Here is a 6005-nt window from a genome sequence, read left to right on the forward strand (position 1 = left end):
GCAGAAGCCATTGGGGGGTTTCAGCCGTTGGGTGGAATGGAGGTTTGAAGGAAGTTCTCTGCCATTTCTGCGGCAACGGATTCAGCCACCAATTTTCCTCTTGGTTGCGGCATCGTCTTTGGAGCTCAACCAGAAACAACACAACACGGCATCACAATACAAGGCTGTCCTCGACTTACGACCACAATGGAGGCCGGCATTTCTGTTGCTAAGTTGCTAAGTGAGTCTTGCCTCATTTTACGACCTTGCTTTGGCACCATTGTTGAGGGAATCACTGTAGCTGTTAACTAAGTCCAGGTAGCCCTCCCTCCCCCCGGCTGACAAAGTTCATTTAGTGTCTGCTCAAAGTTACAACGGCAACTGAAAACGGTGACTGATGACCATTATTCAAACTTTAATACGATTCCCTATGATCAAAATTTGGCAATGGATTCGTACTTATGACTGTTGCTGTGCACCAAGATCATGGCGATCCCCTTTTACGACCTTTTGACGGGCAAAAGCAATGGGGGAGACAGATTCACTTAACAACCATGTTACTAACTTATCAGCTGCAAAGATTCACTGAAGGTCATAAAATGGGGCAAAACTCACGTAACAGATATTTTGGGCTCAGTTGTGGTCATATGTCGAGGACTACCTGTAACGGGTTGATAAGTGGATCTGGCTTCCCTTGCTTGTCAGAAGGTTGCAAAAGGGGATCCCATGACCCCTGGACATTGCAACCGTCATAAATATGAATCAGTTGCCAAGCGTCTGAATTTTGATCACATGATTGTGGGAAGGCCATAACAGTCGTAAGTGTGAATAACATCCATAACTCAATTTTTTTCAGGGTCATTGTAAATGAACTGTTGTAAGTCAAGGACCATCTGTACCAAAGTAAGTCAGAAATTATTTTTTAAATTTTTCTTCCTTTTTCTATTTTTTTCTTTTTCTATTCTTCTTTTTTCTTTCCCTTCTTTCATTTTTGCACTTTTATTCTTTTTCTTTCCTGAACTACTACTGTTTTGATTTTCTTTCTGTTTTATCTTTTTCTATTCTTTTTAAAGATCAATAAAGGCGTTTGTGTGTGTTTGTGTGTTTGTTTATATGTGTGTATGTGTGTATTCTACAATAGAAACCTAATATTTGAAGTCAAAAGTCACTGGTAAACTTGATACCGAGTAAGCATGCCAAACTGACTGTATTTTTTAAAAAGATATTTCTGGGATTATAAACGAAAAGTGGTGGGAATGATAAATAACTATCTTGCCATATGCTGAAAATGGAAATGCGACTTTCCCAAACTACCAATAAATTATTTTTGTTTATTAAGTAGCCTCAATGCCTTTTGTTTAATGGTTTTGTAAAATGTTAACTTCAACTCTGTTGGATGTTTGTATCAGAGAGGTTACATTTGGCACCTAATCTCTGATTTTCACCTAATCTCTAATCTTCAAAGCTGTTTATTGAGAGAGAGGGAATATATAATCTTTTTTAGTTTTTGCTATTCTAAAACTACCAGGTCAGTTTACATTCCAATTTCAAAGAAAGGCAATGCCAAAGAATGTTCAAACTACCGTACCATTGTACTCATTTCACATGCTAGTAAAGTGTTGTGACCCAGCAGGAACCGTTGGAGCTGCCGATGGACTCCGATAGCGAGGAACTCCATGAGTCTGCTACGGAAGATGTGGAGGACCCTGGGCAGGATTCAGACTCAGAGCAGGGACCAGAGAGGCTGGTTGGCCACCAGGAGGTGCCTGAGGCATGGAGCAGTGGGGAAGATCAAAGGGAGTTTGTCCCTGATGCCAGGCAACGGAGGGCGGAGAAACTGAGGCAGCAGTTAACGGAGACAGCCTCATAAGAGATAATCAAGCCCAGGTGGTTGTGGCTTGGCCCTTCCCAAGAGAGTATATAAGAAGAGACTTTGGGAGGAGTCCTTTTGCAGGACACAAGCGTTCGTACTAATCTGGAGAACTCCTTGTCTGGTCTGCCTTGTGTTCCCGTGTCTGTTGGAGTCTGGGTTGCTGCCAACGTCTTGCCAGTGAGTCGTGTCTGGGCTTTTCAGCCAACAGGATTATAATTGCTGCGAATAAAGAGTGGCAAACAGCTAAGCCTGTGTCTGCGTTCATTACCGGACGGAGGCGGACCAGAAGATAAAGTTATGCTCAAAATCCTACAAGCTAGGCTCCAGCAGTAGGTGGATCGAGAACTACCAGAAGTACAGGCAGGATTTCGAAGAGGCAGAGGAACTAGAGATCAAATTGCTAACATACACTGGATCATGGAGAAAGCTAGGGAGTTCCAGAAAAAAATATACTTCTGCTTCATTGACTATGCTAAATCTTTGATTGTGTGGATCTCAACAAACTCCAAACTCTGATTGGTTCAAAATTGGGAAAGGAGTTTGGCAAGGCTGTGCATTATCTCCCTACCTATTTAACTTATATGCAGAGCACATCGTGACAAAGGCGGGGCTAGATGAATTACAAATTGGAATTAAGATCGCCGGGAGAAATAACAACCTCAGATGTGCAGATGATGCCATTCCAATGGCAGAAAGAGAAGAGGAACTAAAGAGCCTCTTGAGGTGGGTGAACGGGGAGAGTGCAAAAGTTGGCTTGAAACTCAACAGTAAGATAACTAAGATCATGGCATCTGGCCCTCTCAATTCCTGGCAAATAGATGGGGAAGAAATGGAGGTAGTGGCAGATTTTATTTTCCTGGGCTCCAGGTTCACCACAGATGGGGACCAAGGAATTAAAAGAGGCTTGCTCCTGGGGACGAAAGCTATGGCAAATTTAGACAGCATCCTAAAAAGCAGAGACATCACCCTGCCAACAAAAGTGTGTATAGTTAAGGTTATGGTTTTCCCAGTTGCAATGGATGGCTGTGAAGGTTGGACCATAAGAAAGGCTGAGCACCAAAGAATGGAGGCCTTTGAACTCTGGTGCTGGAGAAGACCCCTGCATTGAGTCCCTTGGACTGCAAGGCCATCCAACCGGTGGGTCCTAGAGGAGATCCACCCTGGCTGCTCTTTAGAAGGCCAGATCCTGAAGAGGAACCTCAAAGACTTTGGCCACCTAATGAGAAGGAAGGACTCCCTGGAGAAGAGCCTCATGCTGGGAACAACTGAGGGCAAAAGAAGAAGGGGATGACAGAGAAGGAGGTAGCTGGATGGAGTCAATGAAGCAGTCAGCATGAGCATAAATGGACTCCAGAGGATGGTAGAGGACAGGAAGGCCTGGAGGAAGGTCCCATGGGGTCGCAATGGGTCAGACATAACCTCACAACCAACAACAACTACAAACCACCAGGTATGATATGACATCCTTTAATTAATATATAATTATAGCAATATAATAATAGTACACCACGCCAGCTGGTGTAGAATTTGGGAATGAGTTGGAATAGCTTTAATTAAGCCTCTGCCTTGATGAATATCTACCCTTGAATATTTGAAGGCTAGGAATAATTACTAAAACCATTACCACTGTAAGAGGCTGGTTTTGTAAACTGGCCAAAGGACATTTTTAATAATGGGGCATGCAGAGAGTTTGAGAGGCTTGCAAAGTGCTCCTGGGGGCTCGGGGGGGGGGAATGAGCAAGAAATGCCCAGTTTTTAACCAAAATGGGCCCTCTTTTTGCAAAAATACAGGGCATGCATAGGCTTTCGGAGGATTGTAGAGGCTTGAAGAAGGCAAAAATGGGCAAAAACGGCCTGTTTTTCGCTCGTTTTTGCCCTCCCCAGCTCCCAGGAGCACTTCCAAACTCTCTGTATGTCCATTTTTCCAAAAAATGGGATGCGTGGGGGTGGGGTTTTTTGGGAGGGGCAAAAATGTTGTATTCAGTGTATAAGACGCATCCAGATTTCCACCCTCTTTTGTTTGGGGGTGGGGGAGGTGCTTCTTATATGCTGAAAAATACGTGGCACGACAAAACCGTGGTCCACTAAAGCGCGCCCGATTAAAGCGCGTACCTGACGTCATCAGCAGCGCGACAAATACGACCGCGGAGAAAAAAGGGCGCTTTAAAAAGTGCTTTTAAAGCAAGCTGATTCACGTAAAGGTAAGGGTTAGGGTTAGGGTTAGGTTTAGGGTTAGGTTAAGGGTTAGGGTTAGGTTTAGGGTTATGTTAAGCGTTAGGGTTAGGTTTAGGGTTAGGTTAAGGGTTAGGGTTAGGTTTAGGGTTATGTTAAGCATTAGGGTTAGGTTTAGGGTTAGGTTAAGGGTTAGCATTAGGTTTAGCGTTAGGTTAAGGGTTAGGTTTAGGGTTAGGTTTGGGGGGGTTAGGTTTAGATTTACGCGTTAATTTTAACTTTACCGCTCACAGCGTGCTGTTTTCGTTGCGCTGTGATGACGTCACGTACGCGCTTTCGTCGAGCGCGCTTTAGTCTACCGCGGTTTTGTGGTAGAACCGAAAAATTTGGTAATCTAAAATTTATTTGAAATTCAAAGTTTATGCACCTTCTACCCTTCTTGTTTCTATAATAAAAAATATCTCCACTTCTTTAGAGGGATATACAGAGAGCACAAATAAAGAATACAGGTATACCTGGACTTTACGACCACAGCTTTACGACTAAAATTTTATGTTGCTAAGCGAGGCAGTTTTGAAGTGAGTTGTGCCGCATTTCACTACATTTTTGCCACAGTACTCAAGGAAATCGCTGCGGTCGTTAAGTAAATCAAATGGTTGTTAAGCGAATGTGGTTTTCCCTCCATTTACCTTGCTTGTTAGAAACCAGCTGGGAAAGTCATAAAGGATAAATCACAGAACTCAGGGACCTTGCCGCTGTCATAATAAAATTCATGCCAGTTGCAACAATAAACATACTTCGCTTTGTAGGAAGTTATCACCCAGCCCTCTCCCAGAAAAATGAAATATCCTAGGAAACATTGAAAAGGCAGAATATTTCTCTGGATGTGAAAAGAAAGAAACCTGTTTCAAAAGACAGAATAGCTGCCTGTAGCTTCCTGCCCATCCCCACTTTGTCAATGGGTCATTAAGAAGGCTAAGCTGGTGCACTTTACATAATAAAGACTTCTCCCCTTCAGCTCCAGGGGATTAAGGATTAAGGCATGATAATATTGGCCCCAACTGACCACATGGCATCTGAGAACTCAACCAAACCTGAATTCAAAATTCAGCCTAGAGAGTTGCCCCTGCATGGCCCTATGAGAGTCTGACAACCAATCAGAATACAAGCTCAAAGGCCAGAGAGGGCATAAAACCAGGGACTTAGCATTTCAGCCCTTCCTTCCTCTTCTTCTCCACCAACATTGAAGCATGTGATCACCTTTTCTGTTCAGGATCTCAAGCCATGAGGTCCTGCCCACCATTAAAACCATCTTTCCAAGCAGCCTCCATGTCTCCAGTGTCTTTTTCCCCACTTGGAGCCGAACCCAGAAGGACATTTCTTTCATCAGAATGAAAACCTAAAAGAAACAGAATCGCTATGAGTTGCCCTCTCCCCTCTTTGGAAGAGCTTTATAGCTCCCGCTGCCTTAAGAAAGTTCAAAACATTCTTAAAGATCCATCTCATCCTGGCCACCCCCTTCTTTTTCAACTATTACCATCTGGCAGACGGTAAAGGTTCCCCTCTCACATAGGTGCTAGTCCTTCTCGTCTCTAGGGGGCGGTGCTCATCTCCGTTTCAAAGCCCAAGAGCCAGCGCTATCCGAAGACGTCTCCGTGATCATGTGCCTGGCATGACTAAACCCCGAAGGCGCACGGAACGCTGTTACCTCCCCACCAAAGGGGGTTCCTATTTTTCTCCTTGCATTTTTTTACATGCTTTTGAACTGCTAGGTTGGCAGAAGCTAGGAAAAGTAACGGGAGCTCACTCTGTTATGCGGCGCTAGGGATTCAAGCCGCCGAACTGCCGACCTTTCTGATTGACAAGTTCAGTGTCTTAGCCCGAGTACCTTAGTCAGAGTAAAGCTATTAAAGGATTAACTACTTTGTTGCCTGCTTCTGAGCCTCCTCGAAGGCTTTACAGTAAAGTCTAACTCGCTTGA

Source organism: Thamnophis sirtalis, unplaced genomic scaffold, assembly GCF_051295495.1.
Source record: "Thamnophis sirtalis isolate CommonGarterSnake01/CBP01778 unplaced genomic scaffold, rThaSir2_p1.2 scaffold_9, whole genome shotgun sequence".
Taxonomy (NCBI): Eukaryota; Metazoa; Chordata; class Lepidosauria; order Squamata; family Natricidae; genus Thamnophis; species Thamnophis sirtalis.